Source organism: Mustela nivalis (genome assembly GCF_964662115.1).
Source record: "Mustela nivalis genome assembly, chromosome: 8".
Lineage (NCBI taxonomy): Eukaryota > Metazoa > Chordata > Mammalia > Carnivora > Mustelidae > Mustela > Mustela nivalis.
In genome coordinates this window covers 99,858,605-99,872,313 of record NC_139027.1, presented here as the reverse complement: position 1 = coordinate 99,872,313, position 13,709 = coordinate 99,858,605, and positions in this window count along the sequence as shown.

Genomic DNA, 13,709 nt, shown 5'->3' with positions numbered 1-13,709 from the left:
AATGTGAGAAAGGAATCCATCAAAATCCTTGAGGAGAACACAGGCACCAACCTCTTCAACCTCAGCCACAGCAACTTCTTCCTAGGAACATCACCAAGGGTAAGGGAAGCAAGGGCAAAAATGAACTATTGGGAGTTTATAAAGATCAAAAGCTTTTGCACAGCAAAGGAAGCAGTTAACAAAACCAAAAGACAACTGACAGAATAGGAGAAGATATTTGCAAATGGCGTATCAGATAAAGGGCTAGTATCCCAAGTCTATAAAGAGTTTAGCAAACTCAACACCCAAAGAACAAATAATCCAATCAAGAAATGGGCAGAGGACATGAACAGACATTTCTGCAAAGAAGACATCCAGATGGCCAACAGACACATGAAAAAGTGCTCCACATCACTCGGCATCAGGGAAATACAAATCAAAACCACAATGAGATATCACCTCACACTAGTAAGAGTGGCTAAAATTAACAAGTCAGGATATGACAGATGCTGGTGAGGATGCAGAGAAAGCAGAATGCACTGTTGGTGGGAAGGCAAGCTGGTGCAACCACTCTGGAAAACAGCAGGTAGATTCCTCAAAAAGTTGAAAATAGAGCTACCCTCTGACCCAGCAATTGGACTACCTAAAGATACAAACATAGGTATCCAAAGGGGCACATGCACCCGAATGTTTATGGCAGCAATGTCCACAATGACCAAACAATGTAAAGAACCTAGATGTCCATCAACAGATGAATGGATAAAGAAGAAGTGGTATATATATATATATTCCATCAAAAGAAAGGAAATCTTAGAAATCTTATCATTTGCGACAACGTGGATGGAACTAGAGGGTATTATGCATAGCGAAATAAGTCAATCAGAGAAAAAACAACTATCATATGATCTCCCTGATATGAGGAAGTGGAGATGCAAAGTGGGGGGGTTGGGTATAGGAAAAGAATAACTGAAACAAGATGGGATTGGGAGAGAGACAAACCATAAGAGACTCTTAATCTCACAAAACAAACTGAGGGTTGCTGTGGGGAGGGGGGTAGGGAGAAGGTGATTGGTTATGGACATCAGGGAGGGTATGTGCTATGATGAGTGCTGTGAAGTGTGTAAACCTGGAAATTCACAGACCTGTACCCCTGGGGCTAATAATACTTTATATGTTTATTAAAAAAATATAATGTAATAAAAAAAGGGGGGCAGGTCACACATGACACAAAGTGCTGCTTGGCAGCAGTGCCCCCATGGACACCTCGCTTGGCCACGGGGTCTCCCTGCCTCTGTGTGGCCATTCCCACAGACTTTAAGTTTTGAACAGTCCTTCTGTTCTGGGTTTGGGCACAATTGGACAGACAGAGCAGAGAGCAAGAGCTGGGGAAAGAAAGAAAAGCAGGAACTCACAGAGGGGAGTCTAGTACCCCCTCTGCCTGCTCTGGCATGGGCTGTCTCCTGGCCTGGATGGACAGAAGACCTGCCATTACTTCTTTTAAAAAGGCATTTTGCTTTACCCTGCCAGAAAGCAACACATGCTTATTGAGGAACAGTTAGAAACCCCAGAAAAACCTAAAGAAGAAAATAAGCACTCAGCTGAAGGCAACCATTCAAAAGTTTTGGTACCCTTTCCTACCAACATTCACTGAAATGTGCATATATGAAGTAATTTTGGGGAAAGAATAAGAAAAGGTACCAATAACAGAAAAACAAAAGAGAGAACAAAGCTGAAGAAAATTGTGTTTATTTTCTTCCTGAGGCTGCCCTTTCTCCATACTGCTACTTGGTTTTACTCCCTGCTTTTCTCCCTGGGCTTTCTTGACAAACATTTTTCCAAGACTTTTTCCTTCTTCAAAGTGTTTGACAGAGTTGTTTGCTTTCAACATGGAGTTTGAGTAAAATGGTCTGTTGTTTTAAAATATTGTATTATTTATGCTGTATTATCCCATGCCAGGCCTGATGCAAATGCTATGATAAAAAGAGGAGATGCTTTGAAAGTGATCACAAAAGTTGTGAAATTCATTGGCATGATCCTTCTTTTGAGGGTCGTAATTCATTTATTTTTTTCTGCTCCAGATTAATCTTCACGGTCTTTGGTTGTTATGTGCGTTAGACACAGTATTAGCAGTAGTGGCAGTAAAAATACTCCTGTCACCCTCCACAGGTACCATTTTACTAGCGTCTCCTTACCACTGTAGCAGCTTTAAATCCTGTTCCCCACCTGTTCGTTTCTTTAATTGCCTACTCTCTCTGGCTTTCCTTAAAATTTTTTCTTAGTCTTTGGTGTTCTGTAGCTTTACCACAAAATATCTAGTTGAAGATTTCTTGTCTTGCTTGTTATCTGTGCATTTCCTGTATTTCTGGATTCAGATCCTTTATCATTTCTGTAAAATGCTCAGCTGCTTTCTTCTCAAATTTTGACGCTTTCTTTCTTCTGCTGTACTTCCCAGGATTCTTATTTAAACCTGTATCTGTTCTCCATGCCTCTCGAGCTGGCTTTCACCCTCTTCTCCTGCCTCCTTGTGTTGCATTCTGGGGAATGTCTTCACTTCTTCTGTGCAGTGTGTGAGGTCCTTCATTTAGGGGTCATCTGCTGCCCTGCCATTCTGTTGTGTTTTATGTCTCAGTGATTTTTGGTCCCTGTTTTGACTTCCTTCAGTTCCGCGCTTACACTTGGCTTGTTGCTTTTGATAGGCTCTTGATCCTTCTTCATTTTTTACCTCTTTGTGTTCTTAAACATTTAATGTGTCATGTCTCCTATTCTGTATCTGATCATTCCAGTATCTAAAGTCTTCAATTTCCCTCAATATGCTGTCTCTCACATGGCTTCTTTTCTTGCATGCTCTGTGACAGGATTTTGAGACCAGATTTATTAGAACATAGATTTAATCTTTTAATCCTGGATTTTTTTTTTTTTTTTGAGGGTTTGTCTTTCTTTTGCCAGGAGGCTGGGAGTGTTCTTGGTTGCAACCACTTTGGCTCCATTTGAGGGTCCTGATTTATTAAGGAAATCTCAGGTTCAGTTCCTCCAGCTTACCATGTGGTGGGAACTGAGGTCTGGAGGGCACAGACCTCTAGAGATCCTGCAGTGAAATTGGCATTTGTTCTCTGGCACCCTCTTGAGCTTGTTGCTTACAGATCAGGTTTTGGCTCACTTTGTTTCTGCCAACTTCCTCCTTCTTACTTCCTTTCCTACCATTTTTAAAGTCCTTTATGTTAGTTTCCTGATGGCCTCTAAAGCCCAGGAATATTGCTTCAAGTCTCATCCTGCAGTAGGAAGGCCAGAAACAGACACTGTAGTCCTCTGCCTCCCACAGAGGAGATTTTAATACTCTTTCCTCATGTCAGAACTTCTAGATTAGGGAGAGAGTTATTACAGATACATTGTGATCTACAGAGGATTAGTTGCCTATATAATAGAAGAAATATATATCATTTCAGGCTTCCTAAAACTTTCATTTTGTATAGTAACTATAAATGAATAATGAACCAGCATTACTTTTGTTTATGCTTATGTTCTCTTTCTGTCTCTGGCTTTAGAAGGTAGGTTATAATTTGTATGGTTCATTCTGAAAATTAAGTAACTTCATTGCTACTTTCTACAAGTTAGTGCCATATATAGGTTATAATTTGTATGGTTCATTCTGAAAATTAAGTAACTTCATTGCTACTTTCTACAAGTTAGTGCCATATAAAGCAATGGTTTATGAGGATTTGGAGGTAAATACTTATCAAGGTGTAAATAATTGGGGAAGGATTCCTTTACAAGAAGTAGAATTATTAAGACTTGTTATATCCCAGAAGGAATATTGTGTAAAAATAGCCTATAAAGGGCGCCTGGGTGGCTCAGTGGGTTAAGCCGCTGCCTTCGGCTCAGATCATGATCCCAGAGTCCTGGATCGAGTCCCGCATCGGGCTCTCTGCTCAGCAGAGAGCCTGCTTCCCTCTCTCTCTCTCTCTGCCTGCCTCTCCATCTACTTGTGATTTCTCTCTGTCAAATAAATAAATAAAATCTTTTAAAAAAATAGCCTATAAATAAAAAGCAGATTGGAAGAAAGCAAAGAGATGAGAGTTTGGAAGAACTGCTCCCTGTCCCTGCAAGTCAGGGGTGATCTGGAAGGAAAGCCTTGTTTGTTAAGGGAGGCAGTAGTGTTTAGATGTAATGAGCTGCTGGAGACCACACAGTGCTCTGATGAAGCACGTGGTGTGCAATCAAGGCTGCCAGCCCAGTTGAAGTTGCGGCTTCAGGCAGCAAGTGAGAAGGCCTTTCTGTTGGCCTTTATCTCCAGTGGGAGCACTTGTCCTCCTTGAAGTTGGCCTCCAGACACCTTTGCCTGTGGCTACAAATCTGTGCATCACTGAGAGTTTCTGAGGTTGCCGCTTCATGGGGATGTTTGTCACTTTGTTGTTGTTGTTACCGAGGTTCATTTGTTAATTTTACTCTTCTCTTAAAAATATATTTCATCTATCATTGCCATGTATTTCTTTTTTTTAAAATTTATTTATTTGACAGACAGAGATCACAAGTAGGCAGAGAGGCAGGCAGAGAGAGAGGAAGGGAAGCAGGCTTCCTGCTGAGCAGAGATCCCAATGTGGGGCTTGATCCCAGGACTCTGGGATCATGACCTGAGCCGAAGACAGAGGTTTTAACCCACTGAGCCACCCAGATGCCCCAACCATGTATTTCATAAACATATATTTTTATCCCCAGGGGTACAGGTCTGTGAATCACCAGGTTTACACACTTCACAGCACTCACCAAAGCACATACCCTCCCCAATGTCCATAATCCCACCCCCTTCTCCCAAACCCCCTCCCCCCAGCAACCCTCAGTTTGTTTTGTGAGATTAAGAGTCACTTATGGTTTGTCTCCCTCCCAATCCCATCTTGTTTCATTGATTCTTCTCCTACCCACTTAAGCCTCCATGTTGCATCACCACTTCCTCATATCAGGGAGATCATATGATAGTTGTCTTTCTCTGCTTGACTTATTTCGCTAATCATGATACGCTCTAGTTCCATCCATGTTGTCGCAAATGGCAAGATTTGATTTCTTTTGATGGCTGCATAGTATTCCATTGTGTATATATACCACATCTTGTTGATCCATTCATCTGTTGATGGACATCTAGGTTCTTTCCATAGTTTGGCTATTGTGGACATTGCTGCTATAAACATTCGGGTGCACGTGCCCCTTTGGATCACTACATTTGTATCTTTAGGGTAAATACCCAATAGTGCAATTGCTGGGTCATAGGGCAGTTCTATTTTCAACATTTTGAGGAACCTCCATGCTGTTTTCCAGAGTGGCTGCACCAGCTTGCATTCCCACCAACAGTGTAGGAGGGTTCCCCTTTCTCCGCATCCTCGCCAGCATCTGTCATTTCCTGACTTGTTGATTTTAGCCATTCTGACTGGTGTGAGGTGATATCACATTGTAGTTTTGATTTGTATTTCCCTGATGCCGAGTGATATGGAGCACTTTTTCATGTGTCTGTTGGCCATCTGGATGTCTTCTTTGCAGAAATGTCTGTTCATGTCCTCTGCCCATTTCTTGATTGGATTATTTGTTCTTTGGGTGTTGAGTTTGCTAAGTTCTTTATAGATTCTGGACACTAGTCCTTTATCTGATATGTCGTTTGCAAATATCTTCTCCCATTCTGTCAGTTGTCTTTGATTTTGTTCACTGTTTCCTTTGCTGTGCAAAAGCTTTTGATTTTGATGAAATCCCAATAGTTCATTTTTTCCCTTGCTTCCCTTGCCTTTTGCGTTGTTCCTAGGAAGATGTTGCTGTGGCAGAGGTCGAAGAGGTTGCTGCCCATGTTCTCCTCAAGGATTTTGATGGATTCCTTTCGAACATTGAGGTCCTTCATCCATTTTGAGTCTATTTTTGTGTGTGGTGTAAGGAAATGGTCCAATTTCATTTTTCTGCATGTGGCTGTCCAATTTTCCCAGCACCATTTATTGAAGAGGCTGTCTTTTTTCCATTGGACATTCTTTCCTGCTTTGTCGAAGATTAGTTGACCAAAGATTTGAGGATCTATTTCTGGGCTCTCTATTCTGTTCCATTGATCTATGTGTCTGTTTTTGTGCCAGCACCATGTTCTCTTGATGATTACAGCTTTGTAATAGAGCTTGAAGTCCGGAATTGTGATGCCACCAACGTTGGCTTTCTTTTTCAATATCCCTTTGGCTATTCAAGGTCTTTTCTGGTTCCATATAAATTTTAGCATTATTTGTTCCATTTCTTTGAAAAGGATGGATGGTACTTTGATAGGAATTGCATTAAATGTGTAGATTGCTTTAGGTAGCATAGACATTTTCACAATATTTATTCTTCCAATCCAGGAGCATGGAACATTTTTCCATTTCTTTGTGTCTTCCTCAATTTCTTTCATGAGTACTTTATAGTTTTCTGAGTATAGATTCTGTGTCTCTTTGGTTAGGTTTATTCCTAGGTATCTTATGGTTTTGGATGCAATTATAAATGGGATTGACTCCTTAAAATCTCTTTCTTCTGTCTTGCTGTTGGTGTAGAGAAATGCAACTGATTTCTGTGCATTGATTTTATATCCTGACACTTTACTGAATTCCTGTATAAGTTCTAGCAGTTTTGGAGTGGAGTCTTTTGGGTTTTCCACATATAGTATCATATCATCTGCGAAGAGTGATAATTTGACTTCTTCTTTGCCGATTTGGATGCCTTTAATTTCCTTTTGTTGTCTGATGGCTGAGGCTAGGACCTCTAGTACTATGTTGAATAGCAGTGGTGATAATGGACATCCCTGCTGTGTTCCTGACCTTAGCGGAAAACCTTTCAGTTTTTCTCCATTGAGAATGATATTTGCGGTGGGCTTTTCATAGATGGCTTTGATGATATTGAGGTATGTGCCCTCTATCCCTACCCTTTGAAGAGTTTTGATCAGGAAGGGATGCTGTACTTTGTCAAATGCTTTTTCAGCATCTATTGAGAGTATCATATGGTTCTTGTTCTTTCTTTTATTGATGTGTTGTATCACATTGACTGATTTGCGGATGTTGAACCAACCTTGAAGCCCTGGAATAAATCCCACTTGGTCGTGGTGAATAATCTTTTTAATGTACTGTTGAATCCTATTGGCTAGTATTTTGTTGAGTATTTTCGCATCTGTGTTCATCAAGGATATCAGTCTATAGCTCTCTTTTTTGGTGGGATCCTTGTCTGGTTTTGGGATCAAGGTGATGCTGGCCTCATAAAATGAGTTTGGAAGTTTTCCTTCCATTTCTATTTTTTGGAACAGTTTCAGGAGAATAGGAATTAGTTCTTCTTTAAATGTTTGGTAGAATTCCCCCGGGAAGCCGTCTGGCCCTGGGCTTTTGTTTGTTTGGAGATTTTTAATGACTGTTTCAATCTCCTTACTGGTTATGGGTCTGTTCAGGCTTTCTATTTCTTCTTGGTTCAGTTGTGGTAGTTTATATGTTTCTAGGAATGCATCCATTTCTTCCAGATTGTCAAATTTATTGCCGTAGAGTTGCTCATAGTATGTTCTTATAATAGTTTGTATTTCTTTGGTGTTAGTTGTGATCTCTCCTCTTTCATCATGATTTTATTTATTTGGGTCCTTTCTCTTTTCTTTTTGATAAGTCGGGCCAGGGGTTTATCAATTTTATTAATTCTTTCAAAGAACCAGCTCCTAGTTTCGTTGATTTGTTCTATTGTTTTTTTGGTTTCTATTTTATTGATTTCTGCTCTGATCTTTATGATTTCTCTTCTCCTGCTGGGCTTAGGATTTCTTTCTTGTTCTTTCTCCAGCTCCTTTAGGTGTAGGGTTAGGTTGTGTACCTGAGACCTTTCTTGTTTCTTGAGAAAGGTTTGTACCGCTATATATTTTCCTCTCAGGACTGCCTTTGTTGTGTCCCACAGATTTTGAACCGTTGTATTTTCATTATCATTTGTTTCCATGATTTTTTTCAATTCTTCTTTAATTTCCCGGTTGACCCATTCATTCTTTAGAAGGATACTGTTTAGTCTCCATGTATTTGGGTTCTTTCCAAAATTCCTTTTGTGGTTGAGTTCTAGCTTTAGAGCATTGTGGTCTGAAAATATGCAGGGAATGATCCCAATCTTTTGATACCGGTTGAGTCCTGATTTAGGACCGAGGATGTGATCTATTCTGGAGAATGTTCCATGTGCACTAGAGAAGAATGTGTATTCTGTTGCTTTGGGATGAAATATTCTGAATATATCTGTGATGTCCATCTGGTCCAGTGTGTCGTTTAAGGCCTTTATTTCCTTGCTGATCTTTTGCTTGGATGATCTGTCCATTTCAGTGAGGGGAGTGTTAAAGTCCTCTACTATTATTGTATTATTGTTTATTTGTTTCTTTGATTTTGTTATTAATTGGTTTATATAGTTGGCTGCTCCCACGTTGGGGGCATAGATATTTAAAATTGTTAAATCTTCTTGTTGGACAGACCCTTTTAGTATGATATCGTGTCCTTCCTCATCTCTTATTATAGTCTTTGGCTTAAAATCTAATTGATCTGATATAAGGATTGCCACTCCTGCTTTCTTCTAATGTCCATTAGCATGGTAAATTCTTTTCCACCCCCTCACTTTAAATCTGGAGGTGTCTTCGGGCTTAAAATGAGTTTCTTGGAGGCAACATATAGATGGGTTTTGTTTTTTTATCCATTCTGATACCCTGTGTCTTTTGACAGGGGCATTTAGCCCATTAACATTCAGGGTAACTATTGAGAGATATGAATTTAGGGCCATTGTATTGCCTGTAAGTGACTGTTACTGTATATGGTCTCTGTTCCTTTTTGATCTACCATTTGTAGGCTCTCTCTTTGCTTAGAGGACCCCTTTTAATATCTTCTGTAGAGATGGTTTGGTGTTTGCAAATTCTTTCAGTTTTTGTTTGTCCTGGAAGCTTTTAATCTCTCCTTCTATTTTCAATGATAGCCTAGCTGGATATAGTATTCTTGGCTGCATGTTTTTCTCGTTTAGTGCTCTGAAAATATCATGCCAGCTCTTTCTGGCCTGCCAGGTCTCTGTGGATAAGTCAGCTGCCAATCTAATATTTTTACCATTGTATGTTACAGACTTCTTTTCCCGGGCTGCTTTCTGGATTTTCTCTTTGTCTCTGAGACTTGTCAATGTTACTATTAGGTGACGGGGTGTGGGCCTATTCTTATTGATTTTGAGGGGCGTTCTCTGAACCTCCTGAATTTTGATGCTCATTTCCTTTGCCATATTGAGGAAATTCTCCCCAATAATTCTCTCCAGTATACCTTCTGCTCCTCTCTCTCTTTCTTCTTCTTCTGGAATCCCAATTATTCTAATGTTGTTTCGTCTTATGGTGTCACTTATCTCTCGAATTCTCCCCTCGTGGTCCAGTAGCTGTTTGTCCCTCTTTTGCTCAGCTTCTTTATTCTCTGTCATTTGGTCTTCTATATCACTAATTCTTTCTTCTGCCTCATTTATCCTAGCAGTTAGAGCCTCCATTTTTGATTGCACCTCATTAATAGCTTTTTTGATTTCAACTTGGTTAGATTTTTGTTCTTTTATTTCTCCAGAAAGGGCTTTTATATCTCTCGAGAGGGTTTCTCTAATATCTTCCATGCCTTTTTTGAGCCTGGCTAGAACCTTGAGAATTGTCATTCTGAACTCTAGATCTGACATGTTACCGATGTCTGTATTGATTAGGTCCCTAGCCTTTGGTACTGCCTCTTGTTCTTTTTTTGTGTTGAATTTTTACGTCTTGTCATTTTGTCCAGATAAGAGTAAATGAAGGGGCAAGTAAAATACTAAAAGGGTGGCAACAACCCCAGGAAAATATGCTTTAACCAAATTAGAAGAGATCCAAAATTGTGAGTGGGTAGAAAGGGGATAAAAAGAGGTTCAAAAGGGAAGAAAGGAAAAAAAAAGCAAAAAGAAAAAAAAAAGAAGAGAAAAGAATTTTTTAAAAAAAGAAAACACCTAAGAAAAATGTAAAAAAGAAAAAAATATATATATTAGATAAACTAGTAAAAAATCGTTAAAAAAGAAAAAGGTAACAGTTAAAAAAAAAAATTTTACCCGAAAGCGAGAAAAAAAAAATTAAAAAGAAAAATTTAAATTAACTGCAAGACTAAAAAAAATCACAGGAAAAAAGCCATGAGTTCCGTGCTTGGCTTTCTCCTCCTCTGGAATTCTGCTGCTCTCCTTGGTATTGAAACCGCACTCCTTGGTAGGTGAACTTGGTCTAGGCTGGATTTCTTGTTGATCTTCTGGGGGAGGGGCCTGTTGTAGTGATTCTCAAGTGTCTTTGCCCCAGGCGGAATTACACCGCCCTTACCCGGGGCCGGGGTGAGTAATCCGCTCGGGTTTGCTTTCAGGAGCTTTTGTTCCCTGAGCGCTTTCCGTAGAGTTCCGGAGGACGGGAATACAAATGGCGGCCTCCTGGTCTCCGGCCCGGAGGAGCCGAGAGCCCAGGGCCCCACTCCTCAGTGCGCCCTCAGAGAATAGCGCCCAGTTACTCCCGTCTGCCTGACCTCCGGCCGTGCTCCGAGCTCACCGAGCCTGCGACCGGTTCAAGGTAACACCGAGCTGTGAGCTTACTGTCGGCTCTGTCTCTGTAGCCGTCTTTCCCGTTCCAATACCCGCAAGCTCTGCGACACTCAGACACCCCCGATCCTTCTGTGACCCTGCGGGACCTGAGGCCACGCTGACCCCGCGTGGGCTTTGCCCCGGTTTAGCCTCTGGAGCGATGTCCCTCAGCGGAACAGACTTTTAAAAGTCCTGATTTTGTGCCCGGTTGCTCCACTGCTTGCCGGGAGCCGGCCCCTCCCCCCGGGGTCTATCTTCCCGTCGCTTTGGATTCACTTCTCCGCCGGTCCTACCTTGCAGAAAGTGGTTGTTTTTCTGTTTCCAGAATTGCTGTTCTTCTTCTCTTCGATCTGCCGATGGATTTTCAGGTGTTTGCAGTCTTTATATAAGCTATCTAGCTGATCTCCGGCTAGCTGAAGCAGTCTCAGCTTGCTACTTCTCCGCCATCTTGACTCCTCCCCAACCATGTATTTCAAATGGTATTGGGGGATGATGGTGTGGGATCCCATAAAATGAATTTACACTGCCATCTTGACCACAATATAAGTGTCGTACACAGCCATCCTGTGTCCCCTTTCCTTCTGAAATAGATTCTCTCTTCCCAGCTATTATCAATGAAAGACCAAGGTCTTTGTTGTTGTAGGTGACTTGTCCAAGATCGCACAGCTTTCAAGGTTTAACCTTTGGTCTGATTGTAGGACCCATTTTCTTTAACTCAGTGCCATGCAACCTATCATGTAGGAGTCTCAATACTCTCCTGCTTTTGAAGCTGTACTCCACAGGCCACGTCTACCAGTATGTATCTGTTCTTGTCTAGTTCACTCATTTATTACACACATTTACTGGATGCCAGCTACATGTTTCAGGCACCTTTCTAGGTACTGGAGATATGGCGGTTGGCCAGTCAGACAGAACCCCCTGCCTTCATTGAGCATGTTCCATTTCCTACTACTAGAAGCACCCACCAGTAACAATGGACTTCAACCAGAATTCCAGTAATAATGTGAGTCCCAGAAAATTCCTAATGGCCGCTTGTAGAAGTGATACTTTGGTGGAAGCCCTTGAGGTAATTCCCTGCACAGGGGAAAAGGAAGGCTGTTGTAGAAATGCCTGGTGAATGGGCTTCAAGGTCAAATAACTTTGAGAACCCAGTAAAGTCAGTAGATAAGAGGTTGTTTTAATGGCATATGGGATTTGTTTTCTGCAGCTGTGGTAAGACAGACACACAGACATGAAAATGGTTGCCATGAAGGGAGAGATGTTTATTGTACTCCCATGACTACCGTAGAAACAGGAGGCATGGCCAGAGAGCACACAGAGAGCAGGCAGAGACGGGGGAACTGAGGGTGGGAGTCTTCATTGTGGTTTCTGAAGGAAGAAATGGGCAAGGCAAGGGAAGCAAGCTAAGCAGGTTTAGGATTGGATAGTTTGAATAGTTTTAGGATTGGATAGATTGGATAGCTGGGCAGGTTCTGGGCTATAGAGAAGGCCCCTAGTGGTCTAGTACCTGGCCCCCAGGTGATTTGAGCAGGAGGATAGTGTCCCAAGTCTGAGAACCCATAAAAGGAGGTGGTTTCAGGAATGGATTTTGGATTGGTTGGCTTGCCTGTCAAAGGTGCTGTGTGTTCAACTTGACTTACCCTGGGAGGGGCAGTCCCTCTGAGATCAGCAAGGTCCCAGATGTCAGAGCATCAAGAATACAGAAAATGAGAGCATATAGTTAATACAGAGATGTTGTTCCAAGCTGCCTGCCATGTGTATGCCATTTCCTTTGGTACAGAAATGCAGCCATTGGAGTTATTCATTTATGGTTAAGAAAAATCTAGAATTTGACAGCAAGACATCCCCTTTTCTTCTCACACGAGTTGAAATACACATTGACAGGAGAGGTTTAATTTTAAGGCTTACACGTGTCCTGACCTCACAATGCTACTCATTTATCTATTTTTCAATGATTACAGAGTTGACACCACAGATAAACAGGACATTTGACTTCTAGTTTCCTTAGGTTTAGATTTATCCAAATTACCTCACCAAATTAAATAAGCCCTGGTTTTTGTTTGTTTGTTTGTTTTTCCTTCCTAGAGACCTGCATGGGTTGTGAGTTCTTACATCATGGCCCGAGCTGGGCTAACACTCTGAGCCCCTGAAGGGCCCCGCATGTTTTCTTTCACATGTTGCTGAGGGTGTTGTTCTGTGGAAGTGCTCTCTCACACATAGACTGCTTTGCCTACTGCCCCTTCACCTCTTGTTGCAGAGTCTGAGTCCTGCCTTGTGGTTTATGCAATTCTCTTTTGGGGGCCTGCCGTTTGCTCTCCTAGTCATCTGGCCTATGCTTACCAGCTCTGTTCAGACCCACTGATTTCTTCTGGAAACTCCAATTAGAGGTGCCCATCCCCCCCCGTCCCCCGTGGACTTGTTTGATACACTCCCGTGTGACCATTTCATTATAGCTGGATGTTCTCAGTTTTCCCTGAAGGTGGCTGTACCTTAGCTTCCTAATGAGACTGTAGAGTTCCTGAGGCCAGAAACCACTAGGTATACTCCTTTGTAACCCCCAAAGTGATTTGCACCTGTTCTCTTTATTGCTGGATTAAGACCTCTTAAATTCTCATCTTGTCTCCAGTGGGGTTATTTGTTCTTTTTTATTTTAAAAATATTTTCCTTCTTCACCAAAAAGTCTATGGATAAAGGAAATAGGAAGAAGATAAGCTTTAGATCCTGTTGATCCTGCTGAGCTGTGTGTCCTTGAGGTAGGTACTTGCCCTTTCTTTACCTTGGCTTCCATGTGTATAAGGTGAAGGACTGGGGCTGGCTAGCCCTGAAGTCTCTTGCAGCTCTACAATCCCATGATGCTATAAATCAGGAGTTCACAGGAAAGTCTGTTAGCATGAAATTCATGCTTCCATTTAGTTTTCAATGTTAAATCACTTGATTCTGAATAGCCTTTTCAGATCTAAAATTTTCAGTTGCTTTTTCTCTAGGGCAGCTCTGTGTAGTAGAACTCTGTGATAATGGGAATATTCTGTGTCGGTGCTATCCAGTTAAATAAGCATTAGCCACATGTGCTGTTCAGTGCTTGAAATATGGCTGCTGTGACTAAAGTTTTAATTTTAAGTCATTTCATTTGATTTAAATTTTAAAATTAAATAGCC